Source organism: Monodon monoceros, unplaced genomic scaffold (assembly GCF_005190385.1).
Source record: "Monodon monoceros isolate NGI ecotype Baffin Bay Population unplaced genomic scaffold, NGI_Narwhal_1 Super_Scaffold_15, whole genome shotgun sequence".
NCBI lineage: Eukaryota > Metazoa > Chordata > Mammalia > Artiodactyla > Monodontidae > Monodon > Monodon monoceros.
In genome coordinates this window covers 14,898,025-14,918,296 of record NW_021703771.1, presented here as the reverse complement: position 1 = coordinate 14,918,296, position 20,272 = coordinate 14,898,025, and positions in this window count along the sequence as shown.

Below are 20,272 nucleotides of genomic sequence, written 5' to 3'. Positions count from 1 at the left end.
AGTCAGGTACCAAAATGTTCATTGCAGCTCTATTTACAATAGCCCGGAGATGGAAACAACCTAAGTGCCCATCATCGGATGAATGGATAAAGAAGATGTGGCACATATATACAATGGAATATTACTCAGCCATAAAAAGAAACGAAATTGAGCTATTTGTAATGAGGTGGATAGACCTAGAGTCTGTCATACAGAGTGAAGTAAGTCAGAAAGAGAAAGGCAAATACCGTATGCTAACACATATATATGGAATTTAAGAAAAAAAAAAAGTCATGAAGAACCTAGGGGTAAGACAGGAATAAAGACACAGACCTACTAGAGAACGGACTTGCGGATATGGGGAGGGGGAAGGGTGAGCTGTGACAAAGCGAGAGAGAGGCATGGACATATATACACTACCAAACGTAAGGTATATAGCTAGTGGGAAGCAGCCGCATAGCACAGGGAGATCAGCTCGGTGCTTTGTGACCGGCTGGAGGGGTGGGATAGGGAGGGTGGGAGGGAGGGAGACGCAAGAGGGAAGAGATATGGGGACCTAAGTATATGTATAACTGATTCACTTTGTTATAAAGCAGAAACTAACACACCATTGTAAAGTAATTATACCCCAATAAAGATGTTAAAAAAAAATAGTTGTTCTATGAATAGTTGTAATTTTATTGAGAGGAGGTGAACTCAGGGCATTCTGCTCTCGATCTTGGGAACTTCTCCAACTTTCATATCCTAAGTTAGGCTTTATGATCTCACAGATATGAACACTTTTGCACTATTTATGTGGATAGTTATGTTAAAACAAATTAGTAATGGTATAAGACACTCTAAAGACTCTGTTTAACCTTTTTAAAAGAAGGGACTCAGGGATATTAGAAATGTCCATTTATTTAATAACAATTGACTATAAATTCTCAGTGTTTATGATGGAAATGTATCTTTTAATCAATAATATGTTTTTAATGTAGCTCATGTTAATATAAATGTAACATGTTTTTCTTTTTTCTATAATCCAATAAGGCTATTTCTCTACACTGGGCTAAATTTTAAGATTTAGTTTTACAGTAGGTGGCATATGATATTAAGCTCTGAACATTTTTAGGATCATATAATTCAATCAACTATAGACACTTGAATATTTAATGCTTATTTTTGGTTTGGTTATTGTTTTTGCCTCATCTTTTAATTCATGACATTCTACTTCATGTTAAAACATAATTTAGCTTTATTATAGATAAAGCATATTAGTGAAGTAGAAATAGCTCAGAAAGGAAGTCAGAATACTTAACCTCACCTGCTTTGAGTGAATTTATATTCTGTAAGCATCAGTTAACACATATGTAAATTAGACCAATAATTTCCTCTCTCTTGCAAGGAACAAATGAAGTAGAGCAGACTGGTTTTATTAGTACTATTGCCCGATTGTAGCAAAGGTTCCAAACTAAAATCAAGATACTTTAGACTACGCAAAATATGGGGGATTTTATTTTTATTTTTTTTCTTTGAAATGCTGTTTCATGAGATTCTTGATCTGTTTTTGTTGCTTTTCCCACTGTTTCAAAGTTGCTTCATGGAATTCCTTCCAGAATATGATAAGGAACAGATACAAGAGTTTGCCAATAGGATTAGAGAGCAGAATAAAACTTCTGATGCATAGCACCCATCTGGTTTAACAGTGACATCAAAGAAGGGAGAGTCTGAAGCCCACACGTTATTTTTAATTTGTTATTTTCTTTGGTAATCCTTTCTTCTTTTGGGGTTTGGAAAGAACAAATATACAGAAAACTAATCAGTTAATGGGAAATTTTGAGGCAGAACAACTACTACGTGCATACGAAAAGAAAAAGTGGCAGCATTTTTTTTTTTCCCCAGAAAAATAAAAAAGATGAATCAGGCATTTTTCTCTCATTATTCCTGCTCATGGATAAAGCAATGAAATGATGTTTTCTTCTATACATAACCAGAAGGTCAGAATCAGGTATGTTTATAAATAGACTATATATATATATGGCTAGGTTGTTCACTGAAGTTCTGTGAAGAAAAGCAAAATGTATTTTAGAGCAAATGTATGTTTGCGTGATACCTTTGGCTGAACTGAGCAAAGCACAAAAGAAACCAATTATACCCCATGTTGTTAAATTACTTTAAAATTCTACTTTTAATCCTTGTTGGTTAAACTCCTGATTAACCATTCAAAATGTGTTATTACAAGTCTGCCAGAGCTCCTGGGGTCATTGAATCTCTGTATACTACCTTACTAGCTAAAGCGCTCTGCCTTTCTCTTCTAATGGGTGATGTGTGTACTGGAGGGCGAGGGGTATTGGAGGAAAATGAGGAGAAATCACCCTCATCACAGACATTGTACTGGCATATTTGCCTCGATATATACCCCTTGCACCCTTCCATTATAGCATTTTCTTAAATAAGTGTTGATGAATGAGTTACTAAATGAAGTTGGCTGAGCCTCTTTAATATTCAGAAACTCATCGAAGGGGGACAGGTACAAGGCAAACTCCACCAGATAGCTGGGAAGCTCTGAGAATAAAAGACCCAATGAGGCCTTGAACTTCATCTGGGAACTGTGCCCTGGGAGCTATCCAAGGTACTAACCAGCTATAACTTAAACTTTGTTCCAATTCGGATTAGTTTGTCCTTGGAAAGCAGTTGGGGCAAAGGGGGTAGAGAGAAGGGAGAGATGTTCTTCTCCCAACTATAAATTTAAGGCCTGCCTTTGTTCCAAGTCATGTACACCTGGGACAATTATTTAATTTTTTTAAGTCTGAATATCTTCACCTGGAAATGAACACAATAACTACCTATCTCATAGGATCATAAAATATTGTGAGGATCAAATTGGTTAACACATGTAGAACATTTAACACAGTATCTAGCACAGAATAGGTATTTTACAAATGTTAACTCATTATTATGCATTCAAAAATATAACAAGCACCCATGTACCTACCCCCAGAACTACTAAATGTTACACAATCCCCAGATTTAATGCCTATCTCTCTTACTAGAATTTTATACTTCATAGGGACAGAAAGCATATCTGCTTTTATCCATTGCTTGCCCAGTACCTGGTCCAAAATAATAGAGTAGCCACGAAGGAAAGAGAGCGGGTTGCATCGTTAAAGCCATTTGAAAGAGGGGGAAATGTACACAGTATGCCAGCTTAGGAAAAAAATGGAGCCAGGGACTTTACCCAAAATATGGTCCTGCACTTTTTCTATCTATTAGAACCCCTTTTTAGTCATACTTGAAGTATAAAGTAATATTATAAATACCTGGGCCAATTTCACAATAAAATGCTTTGGGAATTAAGGTATTTTTCAGCTTTGTCTTAAGGCTGTCTGACCCTACAAGTTCCTCTAAGTTTATAAACTCACCCCAGCACCACACAGGCAGCACAGCATAAAAACAAGCCACTTACACCCTCTTAATGTTTACAGTCTTCATTCTAAGCTCTAACTGTAAACTATTTTGAATCTGGAATCCAAATCTGTTCCTGGATTCTCCTGTATTCAGACCTCAAGTATCGTCTTCCAGCAGATTGTGCTTCCTCACACTGTGCCTGACATCCATCATGCTTCTCCAGCTCTAATATCTATTTTCTTTTAACACTACAATCTTCTTTTCTCCTGTTATTCCTTATGGATTCCATCTGGATAAACATGCCAAATAGCCAGTCTTCCCTGGAAAACACCTCAACTCTGTAAACCAGAGACAAGTTAACTCTCCAGCTCTCATTCAACATGAAATCAGTAGAACTTTGGAAAATGAGTGCCTGAAAGAAATTCAGTGTACAGATCATTTGACTTATAATCATTCCAACCTCACCAAATACCAAAACAACAAAGAAAGTTTGATATGAATGGAATTCTTAAAACCTATTTTTCTGTATTTCCTAAAATCTACCTGGATTTTGTACAGTTATATCAATCTCTTTGTATTCAACATACCATATTTTAAGCACAATAAAGTTCATGCTAAAAACTAAGCCTACTTTTTCCTAATTAAAAATTTTTTATACTATGGAATGAACCCCTAAATGAAGCAATAGAAGGATAATTACTGCAAAATCAAGCACACTGAATAAAGAATAATCCAATATATTTGGAATGATGGACAGAATGATCTGCTAGCTTTGTCTCCTTACAGTTTTTATGATTATGTGAGATGTATAGACTGCATAAATGTCTACTTATTTCTCCTTAATTATTATTTATTCTTTTCTTCTTTTAGGATGTCAGCCAAAGGGGACATTAGGTCTTTCACGATAATCAAAGATGAACACTCTGCTTACAAATAAATATGTACATAGTCATGATTGCAGGCTGTTGAATCTGAAGTCCTTTGGAGACCATATACTTTCTTACTAATGACTGTAACAACTACACAGAACTACTACTGAGAGACTAAAGAATTATCTTCATACATGAAATAATTGCATAGCTATGTTGATTTTCATTTTAGTAGCAGGGAAATATCCTCTGCTTGAGAAAGAATTTAAGTTTCTAATTTAAGTTTTTTAAAGTTTATTGGACTGGTTGTAGGGGTTAGTGGGAATGGAAATGTGGGTGCTATAAGTTGCCATCAAAGCCATTAAGGATAAGTTCCAAAGTCTTCATTCAAATAAAGAATGTTATAAAGAGCAATGTTATCAAAGATCACATTCATGTTCTGTGAATTGACTCTACTTTTTAATGTCCATTTAAAAGAAAATATAAAATAATATTTTATAGATTTATTTGGAAAACTCTGTCCTACGTATTGGCTTCATAGGATTTTTAGGAAAAGCACCTTCTCAAAATCCCATTTAATTACAAATATACCACCCTTCCCAATAAAGATTTAATTGGCTCCCAGAGTATTGGGAATTTGAATAATTGAATCAATTGTATGAACTAGGAGATGAGATATATTCAAAATCATCTTAAAGAGATAGAATGGCTTTCAGGTGTAAAGAAAGATCTTAGGCTAATACGACTAATGGCATTGGGATATTTGTAAGAATGTATGTATACCTCAAAATTGTGCGAGGATCAGCATAGAACAGAAAAAATATCTTCAGTGAACCAAAATTTATAGTGATTCCCTAGTACTATGCAGAGAAGAAGTAGCCAGTTAATTAAATTCAATGTTTTGTACTGTAAGATATTCATGCCTCTTATGGGAATGGATAGGTTATCACAGCTTAATTTTATTAGCCATTTAAATCAATCAAACAACTCTTGTTCCAATTTCATGGTGTCTCAAAAATATGATTTCCTGAATAGAGATTTCTGAACAGAGATGATAGAACAGCCAACATGAGTATCTAAGTTCAGACTTTGCTGTAAATCACTATGAGTTAATAAGTAGGCAACCTATTTAATATATCAGTCTCTTACGATGTTTATTATGAAGAAGTCCTTAAAGACAGATTCACTTTCATGGCACTGAATGAATCAAGTTTGGGGTTCCACAAGCCACTGACAGTTGACACAAAAGCAAGGCACAGCTTTTGAGTTACCCTCACCATGGCATAAGACAACTAAGCATTTCTTAGATGCTATTTAACCTCATATTTGTCACCTAAACTCTGAAATAAGAAGTGACATATGAGGTTTTGAAGCAACTCATGGCAAATCATGGCCATTCTCCGAGATGTGACCTTAAGGAATAGAGATATGACCCTTGTTACATATTCTACTGCTCTTAAATAAACTACCCTCATAGCATAGAACAAAAAACATATCATGCTCAAGGATTCTGTAGGTCAGGAATTGACAGAGTACAGTAGGGATATCTTATTTCTTTTCCTGGAGCCTCGGTTAGGAAGACCCAAATGGCCAGGAGTAACTTGCATACCTGAGCACTAAAGTTATATGGAGGCATCTTCACTGACATCTTGGGCATTTGGGCTGAAATGGTTCAAAGGACTTAGGCAACTGGGACTGTTAATCAGAGCACCTACATTTGACTTCTTGTGATTTCGGATTTCCAGAGCAGGGGTTGCCAGAGGAAACATCCTATGAGAAAGCAACCAGGGAGTGGCCATTCCAAGAGAATCAAAGAAAGCAGTATGGTCTTTTATGACCTAGCTTCAGAAATCACATAGTTTCACTTCTGCTAAATTCTCTTATTAGATTTATTTATAGCAAATCTCTAAAGTTAATACAGTATTCTATCTTTATTTTCTACATAGCACACAGTTATGTTATTTATATGTTATATTTATGTTATTTATATAAGTTATATGTTATTTATATGTTGACTTGTTTATTGTCTCTTCCTGGCACTAAAATAAGCTTAATGAGGGGAGAAATTGTGTTACTGACATACTTATTCACTGACTTACTTGCAACACTTAGCACTGTCCTAGCACATAAAAGGTGCTAAAATCTTACTGAATGGATTAATGAACAAATAAATGTTCCTACATTCCTTGATAGATTAAAATAAGTAGGACTATTTATAAAACATAGACGCACTGAATTTTCAAAGCTAGATGCTATAATACTGTGCTTGAAATCTGCGATTATCATAAAATATTTCGGGGAACACTAAATGTATGATATGTTGCATAAAATGGGTTTCATGGTCAAGTGTGTTTGGGAAACACTTAACCGAGTTAATTCCTGAAAAATCACTCTGCTCTTTCGCACATTAAAGTCTCTGAGAAATCTTAGCATTTAAAAAAATGTTTAATTTTGTTCTACTCACTTTACTCAACTTATTACAAAACACCTTAGAATAGTTACTTAGCTCCCGTGGCTCTAGCTTTCCACTGAACACATTTTAGTCCAACCTCATCCTAATTTAGTTAGTGTTGATTCCTGGATATCTAGGTGCCAGAAGGATCTAAAGGTGAGGACCCCCTTTCTGGAGATGTCACCATATGGTGACAGAATTCAAGCTACTTGTTTAAGGTCACAAGGAAAGTTGCTGGAAAGCTGAGAACCGAAGACTATTTCTCCTTCCTATTAGTGAAATGTTTCATTTACAACACGGCAGCCTTTTCAGATTCATAGACACAACTCTACCTTGTGCTCATCATGGACATATGATTATCCTCTTTTGAAAACCCTTTGAGAGATATCGTTTGTAATCTCCCTCAGTAGTCTGCCCGATTATTTATCAGGTCAGACTCAGACTGCAGTAGGGTGGGATTCCATTCCGGAGGGAAAGCATTTTCTTTGTCTGATTTAAAATGTTCCATTAACAAGTAATTTATGATAAATTCACAAGCACAGTTTGCACTTGTGCCTTGGCCAATAGGGTGGTGGAACTTGGAGCAGGGTCTCCAGCATGCACTCAGTCCTTGGCACCAGGCCCCAGTTTAATGACAGTCTGAGCCCTCACACTTTCAGGCCCCGCCCAGTGAGGTTGCCAAGCGTTTGTCATAGTCATGCACATCAGTCAGTCACGGGAATGGAATGTGAAATGGTCCAGAGTGCAGCAGACCCTGAGGCAGAGGGTTTTCCAGCTCTAAAATGCTGAACATTTAAAATACAACCTCTACAGAGTCTACTGAATTAATAAAATATGTATTTAAGTATTCAGATTCTCTCTTCAGTTCCTCAAAGATTTTAATCCCTCCACTGATTTAGAGACATAACTTCATTTATAAAAATCTTTCCTCTAGGCAGATATTTATCCATTTGTCCAATTATGCTATGTAATAAGCAGAATCTTAGGAAGCTGTTGATAAAATATTATGCAAGAAAGAGCATTGACTTTGCATTCCCACAGGTGCAGTTTAGTATCAATATTAGCTTCATCAGTTGCTATGGAACCCTCAGCAGTTTACTCAACAAAGCCAAGGTTCCCAAATCTGAAAAATAGAGACAGTAAGTACAGCTCCACTCTACTGTTGTAAGAACTAAATAAGAAAACATATTTGCAAATAGCTGACAAAATGCCTGGCACATGGTAGGCTTTCAATAAATATTCTTTCCTGTCTCATACAAAATCATCAGAGTTATATTTTAAGTCTACTGGGAAACAGTAATTAAAAGAATCTTGGGACAGTGGAATTGGGAAGTTGTTGTTCAATGGGTATACAGTTTCAGTTTTGCAAGATCAAGAAGTTCCAGCCATCTGTTACACAACAATGTGAACACAGTTAATTACTGAACTATACACTCAAAAATGGTTAAAATGGGAGAGGACATCAGCAAGATGGTGAAATATGAGGTCCCCTGCTCATATTCCCCCTCAGCAACAATAATTCGACAGCCATCCATGGACAAAATTGCCTTTGGGGGAGTTTTGGGATTCAGGTAGAAGATTCTGAAACAATGATGGAACCCAAGACAAAGAAGGGTTGTTTGAAGAGGTAGGTCTGAGCCCAGGTAGCAGATTTGTTGACTCTAATCTCAGCTACAGCCCTATAAACAACCCTGTCCCCGTGTGGACTTGACTACAGCCTCGTTTGGCCATGGTCCTGCCACCAGCACCATCTGCCAAGAAATTTAGAAGTCATGCCTGCCCATGGCTTGGGTAACAGGCCCATTGACCTTGGTTCTGGCTGTGGACCCTGAAGGGTCTTGTAAACCTGCTCCAGGTCCTCTTAGCCACCAGTCCTGCCCATCCATGTCCCAAAGCAGGCCCTCCAACCTCAGTCCTGTAGACCCTGAAATGTCCCTGTAACTCAGTTTTAACCTCTCTCAGCCATGGGCCAGAAACACTCCTTCCCTCCCAGGAACTCACCAAGGCTCATCTGTGTCCCCTGACGTAGGCCCATTGACCATGGTCCAACTGTGGATCTTGAAGCAGCCCTGTAACTGAGCTCCAACCCCTCACAGCTAAGTCTGGGAGCCCTCCTGGCCACACAGGGACCTACTGGGAGTCATACCTGACTATGCCCCCCTGGAGGCAGGGCTGCCAACATCAACCCAACTGCAGGTTCTGAAGCAGCACTGTAACCTGGTCCCAGTCTCACTTGGCCATATTCCTGGGGAAGTCACGCCCAACCAAAAACCTAGTAGGAGGCATGCCTTTCCATGCCCCCAGAGGCATACTGCAGACCTTGGCACAAGCCACGGACCATGAAGCAGCCCTGTGACTTCCTTCTAGCCCCTCTCAACTGTAGCCAGAGCTCAATCCTTCCTACCCTAAGACCTGTCAGTGATCTGTCAGGAGCCATCCTAGAGACCCAAAGAGAACCACGCTCATCTGCACACCTGACAACAGACCTACCAACTGTGAAACTCACTTTGGGCCCAGCAGCAGCCACGCGACCCAGCTCCAAGCACACTCGATTGTGATCCTGGAGAAAATATCATCATCCCAGAGACCCAACAGAAGATATGCGCCTGATAAAGGCAATCTGTAAAAACTAGAAGAGGTGTTTACTTCTTCAAATGCACAGACACCAAAACAAGGCTACATGGATCACAAAGAATCAGGTAAACATGACACCACCAAAAGAACCTAATGAAACTCCAATAACCAACCCCAGAGAAATGGAGGCTGATGTATTGCCTGACAAAGAATCCAAAATGATCATCATATAGAAGCTCGATGAGATGAAAGAGAGCACAGATAGACAGCTAAATGACATAAGGAAAACAATGTATGGACAAAACAAGACATTTAATAAAGGAATAAAAACCATAAAAAAAAACAAGCACAAATCCTGGAGATGAAGAATACAATAACAGCACTGAAGCATTCAATAGAGAGCTCAACAGCAGCCTCGATCATGCAGAAGAAATAATCAGCTAATTCAAAAATAAGTCATTTGAAATTAGCCAGTTAGCAGAACAAAAAGAAAAAAGAATTTTAAAAGGGTGAAGAAAACACATGGGACTTATGGGTTGCCATCAAGCATTATGGGAGTCCAAGAAGAGAGAGAGAAAGAGGTAGAAAGCAATTTTAAAAATCATGGCTGAAAACTTCCCAAATCATGGGAGGGATATGGGCATCAAGATACATGAATCTCAAAGGACCCAAAACAAGATCAACCCAAAGATTATCCCTAGAAACATTACAAATTAATTCTCCAAAGACAAAGAGAATTTTGAAAGTAGCAAGAGAATAGACTCATCACATATAAGGTTATCAGTATACTTCTCATGAGAAATCCTGCAACCCAGGAGGGAGTGGGATGATATAGTAAAAGTGCTCAAAGGAAAAAAATAATAATATTATACCCAGCAGAGCTGTACTCCAGAAGTGAAGAAGAGATAAAGAATTCCCATTCAAAAAAAAGCTGAGGGTGTTCATCACCACTAGACATGCTTTATAAAAACGTTAAAGAGAGTTCTTCAAGTTGAAATGGAAGGACACTAAGTAACAACATAAAAACATATGAAAGTATAAAACTTACCAGTAAAGGTAAATATACAGTCAAACTCAGAATACTCCAATACTGTAATTATGGTGCATAAATCACTTTCAACACTCGTATAAAAATTAAAAGACAAAAGCATTTAGAATTACTGTAGCTATAATAATCTGTTAATGGAGAAACAGAATAAAAAGACATAACATAAAATGTGGAGAAGTATAGAGTTTTTGTATTTAACTGAGGTTAAGTTGCTATCAAGTTAACATAGACTTATGAGAAGTTTTATGTAAACCTTATGGCAACCACAAAGAGGAAACCTCTAGTAGATACAAAAAGATAAAGTGTAAGGAATCAAAACATACCACTACAAAAAAACCCAACAAATCACAAAGGAAAAAAACAAAAAAGGAAAAGAGAGACAAAAGAACTATAAAGCAGATGGAAAACATAAGAAAAATGACAAAAGTGCTTCACTAAAATAATTAGTTTAAATGTAAGTGGATTAAATTCTTCAATCAAAAGACATAAAGAGCAAATGAAGAGACTAAAAAAAAGAAAAAAAGAAAAAAAAAAAACAGAATCCAACTCTATGCTGTCTACCAAAGACTCACTTTAGATTTAAGGACACATATGAGTTGAAAGTGAAGGGGTAGAAAAAGATATACCATGTAATTAGTAAACAAAAGACAGCAGGGGTAGCTAAACTTATAACAGAAAAAAAAAATAGATTTTCTGTCAAAATCAGTCACAAGAGAATGTCACTATATAATGAAAAAAATTAATTCATCAAGAGGATATAACCATTATAAATATATATGCACCCAATTTTGGAGCATCTAAATATTTAAAGCCAATATTCACAGAACAGAAGGGAGAAATTGACAGCAATACAATAATGGTAGGGTACTTCAGTACCTCATTTTCAACAATAGATAGATCATCCAGAGAGAAAATCAACAAACTTTAATAACACTATAGACTAAAAAAAAAATCTAAAAGACATATATAGAACATTCCATCCAACAGCAGAAGAATGCACACTGTTCTTAGGCACACATGGAAAATTATCCAGGATAGATTATATCTTAGGCCACAAAACAGGTCTTAACAAATTTAAGAAGATTACAATCATATCAAATATTTTTCCTGACCACAATGGTATGAAACTAGAAATCAATAACAGAAGGAAAACTGGAAAATTCACAAATATTAGGATATTAAACAACACATTACTGAATAACCAATGCATCAAAGAAGAAATCAAAATAGAAATCAAAAAATATCTTGCAACAAACAAAAATGAAAAACAACATACCAAAACTTATGAGATGTAGAAGGAGCAATTCTAAAAAGAAAGTCTGTAGTGATCACTGCTTACATTAAGAAAAAAGAAAGATCCCAAATTAAGCTATCTAATTTTACATTTCATGAAACTAGAAAAAAAGGAACAAACTAAGCCCAAAGTAAGCAGAAGAAAATGATAAAGACTTGAGGAAAAATAAATAAAATAGAGACTAGAGAGAAAGCAGGAAAGGTCAACAAAACTAAGAGTTGATTTTTTGAAAACATAAACAAACTTGACAAAACTTTAGGTAGACCAACCAAGAAAAAAAGAGAGGAGGCTAAAAAAAATAATTGTATAAATGAAAGAAGAGAAATACAACTGATACTACAGAAACACAAAGGCTCATAAGAGACTGCTATCAATTATATATTGACAAATTGGATAACACAGAATAAATGGGTAAGTTCCTAGAAACAATAAACCTACCAAGACTAAATCATGAAGAGAAAATCTGAACAGACATTAACCAGTAAGGAGATTGAAGCAGTACTAAAAAATTTAAAAATCCCAACAAAGAAAAACACAGAACCAGATGGCTTCATGTGTAAATTTGACCAAACATTTATAGAAGAATTAATGCCAACTCTTTTCAAACTCCTTCAAAAAACTGAAGAGCAGGAAACACTTCCAAACTCATTTAAGAGGTCAGCACTACCCTCATACCAAAGCCAAACAAGAATCCTACAAGAAAAGAAAACCACAAACCAATATATTTGGTGAACACACATGCAAAAATTCTCAAAATAAAATACTAGCAAACTGAATTCAACAGCATATTAAAATAAACACACATATCATCGAGTTAGATTTATCCCTGGGATGCAAAGATGGTTCAAAATACACAAGTCATTGTGATATACCACATTTATAGAATGATGGATAAAAACCATGGGATTATCTCAATAGATTTAGAAAAGCACTTGACAAAATTGAGTATTTTTTCATTAAAAAAAAAAACTCAACAACTTAGTATAGAAGGTTTAGAAGAAATGTACCTCGACATAATGAAGGCCATATATGACATGCCCACAACTAACATCATACTTAATGGTGAACAGATGAAAGATTTTCCCCCAAGATTAGAAACAAAACGAAGGTTCTCACTCTCACCACTCTTATTCAACATATTCATAGAAGTTCTGGCTAAAAAAAATCAGGGAAGAAAAAAAAATAAAAGGCATCCAAGTAGGAAAGGAAGAAGTAAAATTGTCTCCGTGTTGCAGGTGACAAAATTTTATTTATAGAAGACCCAAAAAACTCCATCAAAAAACCGTTAGAACTAATAACCAAATTCAGTAAAGTTGTAAGATACAAAATCAATATAAAAAAAATCAGTTGCATTTCTTTATCGAACAACAAACTATCCAAAAAAGAAATTAGAAAAAAAAATTCCATTTACAATACCATCAAAAAAGAATAAAATACTTAGGAATAAATTTAACTAAGGAAGTGAAAGAGCTGTATACTAAAAACTATAAAACACTGATGAAAGAAATTGAAGAAGGCACAAATAAATGAAAATATATGCCATGTTGATGGACTGAAGAGAGAATTAATATTGTTAAATATTCATACTACCCAAAGTGATCAACAGATTTGATGCAATCTCTATTAAAATTGAAATGTCATTTTTCATAGAAATAGAAGTAAAACAATTATAAAATTCATGTGGATCCACAAAACTCCCTGAATAGCCAAAGCAATCTTGAGAAAGAAAAACAAACCTGGAGGTATCACACTTCCTGATTTCAAATTATATTACAAAGCTATAGCAATCAAAACAGTATTGCACTGGCATAAAAAACAGACACACAGACCAATGGAACAGAATAGAGAGCCCTAAAATAAACCCACACATGTATGCTTAACTAATCTTGACTAGAGTGCCAAGAATACACAATGTGGAAAGGACTGCCTCTTCAATAAACAGTCTTGAAAAAACACTAGGCAAAAGAGTGAAATTGGACCCCTATCTTACACCATACACAAACATTTACTCAAAATGGATTAAAGACTTAAATGTAAGATCAGAAACCATAAAACTTCGGGTTTGGTGGGACTACTCAAACTAAAAGTCTTCTGTACGACAGAGGAAATAATCAATGAAATTAAGAGGCAACTTATGAAATGGGAGAAAATAGATACATCTGGTAAGTGGTTAATATCCAAAAAACATAAGGTACTCATAAAATGCAATAGTCAATGGTGAGGGGAAGGGTAAGCTGGGACAAAGTGAGAGAGTGGCATGGACATGTATACACTACCAAATGTAAAACAAATAGCTAGTGGGAAGCAGCCACAGAGCACAGGGAGATCAGCTCGGTGCTTTGTGACCACCTAGAGGGGTGCCACAGAGAGGGTGGGAGGGAGGGAGACGCAAGAGGAAAGAGATATGGGCATATATGTATACATATAGCTGATTCACTTTGTTATAAAGCAGAAACTATCACACCATTGTAAAGCAATTATACTCCAATAAAGATGTTAAGAAAACAAAACAAAACCCAATAACCCAATTATAAAATGGGCAAAGGACCTTAACAGAAATTTTTTCCAAAGAAGACATATAGATGGCCAACAGGTATATGAAAGGATGCTCAGTATCACTAATGATCAGAGAAATGCAAATCAAAACCACAATGAGACGGTTAATAACAAAAAGAAAAGAGCTCACAAATTTTGGCAAAGGTGTGGAGAAAAGAGAACACTTGCACTGTTAGTGGCAATGTAAATTGGGCAGCCACTATGGAAAACCATGTGAAAATTCCTCAAAAAAAAAAAATAGAACTACCATATGATCCAGCAATCCAACTTTTGGTTATATATCCAAAGGAAATGAAATCACTATCTTGAAGAGATATCTGCACTCATATGTTCATTGCAGCATTATTCATAATAGCCTATATATATATACACATATGTATACGTATATATGTGTGTGTCTGTAGAAAATTGGAATATTATCCAGCCATAAAAAGAAGGAAAGCTTGTCATCTGTCACAACATAGATGAATCTGGAGGACATTATGCTAAGCCAGGCATAGAAAGACAAATACTGTATGATCGCACTTATACGTGGAATCTAAAGAAGTTAAACTCATAGAACCAGAGTGTAGAACAGTGGTTGCCAGGCATCAGGAGATGGAAGAAATAGGAATGCTGCTCAAGGAGTATAGACTTTCAGTTATAAGATGAATAAGTTCTGAGGATCTAATTACAGCATAGTAATTATAGTTTATAATACAGTGCTGTGCACTTAAATGTTCTCACCAAAAAAAAAAAAATTGGTAACTATGTGACATGATGGATGTGTTCAAATTGGGAAAAAAGGTTAACATAGTTTTATGTTATATGTTTTTTTACCACAATTAATTTTTTTAACTAAAAAAAGAGGAAAACATCAGGAAAATCCCAATTGAGGTACATTCTACAAAATACCTGACCATTACTCCTCAAAACTCTCAAGGTCATGAAACACAAGGAAAATCTTAAAAAACTGTCACATCCAAGAGGAGCCTAAGGAGACATGATAACTAAATGGAATGTAGTATCCTGGATGGAATTGGGGGGTGGATGGGGAGAGGTGGGGCCTTACTTAAAATCTATAGGAATCTGAATAAACTATAGACTTTAGTTAATAATGATGTTTCAGTATCAGTTCATTAATTGTGACAAGTGTACCATACTTGTAAAATATTAATAATAGGAGAAACTCTGTGGAGGATATATGAGAAGTCTCTGTACTATCCTCTCAATTTTTCTGTAAATCTAAAACTGCCCTAAAAATAAAGTTTGTTTTTAGAATAAAGTTTTAAAAGATTGGAGTTGATCCCTTTGTAAAGCAAGGTAGTGTTTTAATATGAATAAATACCTATGTATTTACTTGTTCTGAAATGTCAGATTTTAGCACGGGCAACTTTTAAAAAGGAGAACAACTTATATTATGTCAATATTTCTTCTGTATCACTTGTGGATAAAATATGAAAACTAAAATATACTTACTTATAAATTTTTAAACTATAAAAGGGCTGCTTATTCTTTATCTCTTCATAAAATTACAGCACTTATACTTCAGAGTGAATATTTGGGAAATTGTAAATGTATAACAGAGGAAAGAAGCACATAATTAAGCCTCCATGTATTAAAACTTTGGCCAAAAATAGGCTAATAGAATAGTAGGCCAGGTAAAGCAAGGAAAGGACAGATCTGTGATATACGTATGGTGATAGAAAATCTTTGGGACTGGTTAATTAATAAAATTACAAACTTTAGAAAACATTGTTTCACTGATACATGACGCACCAATTCCACTCTGTAATATCCACAGAAATGTGTGCATATGTTTACCAAAAGACATTACTAGAATATTCATAGCAACACTATACATAACAACACTATACATAACAGCACCAACAGAAGACGCTACCTAAATGTTCACCAATAGAAGCGCTAAAAGGAATTATGATATGTTTATACAATGGAATACAGCATTACCCAAGATAATAAATGATCTATGACTAACAGCAACATTGAGGAATCTCACAAGCATAATACTGAGCCAAACAAACCAGACGTGGAAGAATACATATTATATGATTCATTTCACATAAAGTAGAGAAACATACAGAACTTATCTATTACCAAGAGAGCTGTTATTCTTTGGGAGTTAGTAAGTAGAAGGAACTAAAGAGGCTTCTGGGGTGCTGGTAATAGTCTCTTCCTTGATCTAGGCATGTCCAGTTTCTCAACATTGATGAGTTGCACACTGATAACGTGCTACCTTTCCTGGTGGTACTTTATACTTTAATTAAAAATTCCAAAAATTTTACTTGAAATTAGTTTGGCCATGACCCCAATATTTAAAAATTTGCATAATATCAAACAGACTCTACTGTATAGCTCTAAGTACATCAGATGAAAAATGGTTCAGAATTCAGCTTGTAAGGGCTCAAGGTCATGTAGAAGAAGAAAATACCATGTATTTAGATTACGTCCATATAATCCTGAAGTATAAGATTAACTGAGCCAATTAATCAGACCAATGAAACGGAAAACTGTAAAACCAGTCCATTGACTGAGGGGAAAATATTTGTTCTAGATTCCTCATGGGATTCTATTTCTGCTTATTCATCACTAGTCACTGAGGATCCTCAACCATAGGCTCCAGCCTCGTTGGCCCTTAAGCTAATGAGCATCACACTGAGAGACCATCTCCGAAGTAATCAGTGGGGTCTAGAGTTAGCTGGAATCCCCATAACTGAATCACTAAACCTCAGCCTTTGTGTCTCCTCCACCTGTGCAAATTCTGTATATTTGGGTTTTACCACTCTTCCTACTTTGTGTTCCAAATATCTCTAGGACCAGTATCCTAAACTCTAGCCAGTTTGGCCAGGATCCTGCAAGCCTGCCTGGCTCTAGCCAGCTCCCTCTCCTTTCAGAGTTAGGTCCTGTCCCAGTTTTATTTAAAACTGTTTGAGCTCCCCTTGGACTCAAGAGAGGACCACCAGCCTAACTATAAGGGTTTCATTTGCTGCTAGGCACCCAACCACCAGGCAGGGCCTTTTAATTATGAACACTGTGTTCTCAATTACTTTAACTTTGCTTGCTGACCTCCCTTCTGAGCATGAGCCCTAAGCCAGGCCATTTTTTAGAATGGTTTATTCCCCTTTTCCTGATATGCCACCATTGTATTCCAAGATCCATAGGCAAAGCCCATGAAAAATATGATATGGTGAAAAAAGCTCCTAGTCACTGCCTTCTTGGCTACAGAGTTAACCAAATAAAAATGTACCAGTTTACATTATTTTGATGCTTAGTAACCTAAAGGCATGGAAAATTCTCTCAATAAAAAGGCATTTAGGCCTGGCAAAGCCTGGAACTGCAGACAATGATTGCAGTTCTACATTTCAACTCATTTTCCATAAACATGTATAATCATTACAAGGTTAAAATTAAAGTTCACTTGTGCCTCAAACTATAGAAATCACTTTATATCAAATGTCAACCAAATCTGCAAGCTATTTTCATGTAAGGAAGAAAAACATACTTTGATATTTCACACCAAAAATATGCTTTCTGGGCACGTTCAAATCAAAATAAAATTATTCACCTTAACAATTCAATCTAAAAGTAAATTAAGATAGTTACATAACCTAATTTGAAAAGACTATAAAATTTTAAAGCAAAAATTAGAAATGGCTGAATTCTGAAAATATATATCAAAGGGAGTACCTGGAACCACAACTACCTTTCAAATGATTCTATTACAGTAAAGTCAAGCTTAACAGTTCAACTAGACTATTTCCCTGAAATAATCATTTTTTTACTGTTTTGTGGTTGCCCAATTATTCAGGTGTCCTTATACTGTGTGTTCATTGGCTCCTGTTGGCCTGAGGTCTCCACTGCATCATGGTCTACCTGGCCTGACCACCACAAAACGAAAAGTGAGCAAATCCACTTATTGTAAGGTAATAAAAGGCACTGTTCACAGGCTAGGCAAGATCATTGTCTATAAAGTGGTTGATGCAGGAATAGATAAAGATATACCAGTTGGGAAAAGCTTTGGATAATGTCAAAATGAATACATGACTGAAGATCAAGAGAACCAAGCTACTTCAAGGCTACTTCCAGGTGTAAGTAGTTGTAGGATTGAATACATTTGATGAATTTGATTGAATACATTGATGCATTTCTAAAACTTAGTAACTGAGCACAGACAATAGATTTTGGTACAATGAGGTGCTGTCAGCAAATTCTGTAATTACAGAATAATTTCGATAAGTTGTTGTCCTAGTCAGTTCAGGGTGCTATAACAGGTTACCAAAGATAGGGTGCCTTAAACAATAAACATTTAAATTTTTTTTTGGTTGAAGTATTTACAATTTACAATGTTGTGTTAGTTTCAGGTATACAGCAAAGTGATTGTTATATTTTTCTGATTCTTTTCCCATATAGGTTATTACAAAATACTGAGTATAGTTCCCTGTGTTATACAGCAGGTCCTTGTTGTTTATCTGTTTTATATACAGTAGTGTGTGTGTATTACTCCCAAATTCTAATTTATCCCTTCCCCTTCCCCCCTCCTTTCCTCTTTGATAACCATAAGTTTGTTTTCTATGTCTGTGAGTCTGAAAACAACAAACATTTATTTCTCAAAGTTCTGGAGACTGGAAAGTCCAAGATCACGGTGCTCAATCCAGTATCATGTAAGAGTACTCTTCCTGGTTTGCAAATGACTGGCTTCTCATTGTGTCCTCACATGCCAGAGAGAGACAGAGAGGAGAAAGCTGTCTACTGTCTCTTCTTATAAGAGCACTAATTCCCTTCATGAGGGCTCTACCCTCATGACCTAATTACCTCCCAAAGGCCCCACCTCCCTACATCATAGTACTGGGGATTAAAATTTTTCAAAACATGAATTTTGAAGAGACACAAACTTTCCAACCATAACAGTTGTCATTCCTAGAGCATGAAACTGGATAAAAGAAAATTCTGCAGTGCAGTGAATATGGTTTCTCTGACAGGAATTTAGAAAAAGCTACATGACTTCGTTAAAATTGTAAATATTTGCTGTGGGCACACTGGACCACGATGTTTCTGGTTCACTCTGCTTAAAAGAAAAACTTAATAAGAGGTGTCTGCTCTAAACTCTCTCTTTTCAAAATTCATTACTAACCAAACTTAATGGTGGCCTGGATTAATTTTTAAATATAGGACATAAATTTTCTTGATGTATTTATATGAATCACTTTATATACTGCACAATGCATAATGAATTCAAGCTTTCAATGATTTAAAACTAGTTAAGCTGTAATTTAATATACTGTCTTAGTGTTTTTATCTTAATTCCAGCTATAATGTTTATTTCCTAGCTTTCCATTTACTCATTTAGATATCTTAGGTAATTTATTTACTTTTTTGTTATTTTTATTTTCATATGTGTGCAGGCAGTAGGAAACATTTCTTACCTATTTCACAAGACTATTAGATCAGCTGAATTACTCTTCATCTCCAAAGAAGGAATAAATGACATTAGCATAGGTTACAATTTTTCCAAATAGACAATGACTATTGTTATATTTAGTTATATTCTCTGTACTCATAGTCATATATGTTCCAATATTCTGTAAAGAGTATATATGCATGAAAAATGCTTATAATTAATTTTAAAATTTTATTCAAAAACTCAGGTAGGTAACAGAGCAGATGAGGCAATGTATTAGAAAAACAATCCCAAGGAGACAGTGAGTGAGAAGAGTTTCTAGAATCGAGACTATTCTTTCCTTTGACCTTATTTTCTTTAAGAATAAGGAATCCAACAACTGATCGTAGCCATCAGATCCACTTGGATCAGGAAAGCAAAAGTGATACAGGGCTTCCCTGGTGGCACAGTGGTTGAGAGTCCGCCTGCCGATGCAGGGGACACGGGTTAGTGCCCCGGTCTGGGAAGACTCCACATGCCGTGGAGCGGCTGGGCCCGTGAGCCATGGCCGCTGAGCCTGCGCGTTCAGAACCTGTGCTCCGCAACGGGAGAGGCCACAACAGTGAGAGGCCTGCATACCGCAAAAAAAAAAAAAAAAAAAAAGTGATACAAAAAAGCAAAAATAATCATTTAGGTATTTCTCAAGAAGTGTGATATATAAAAAGATCGTTAG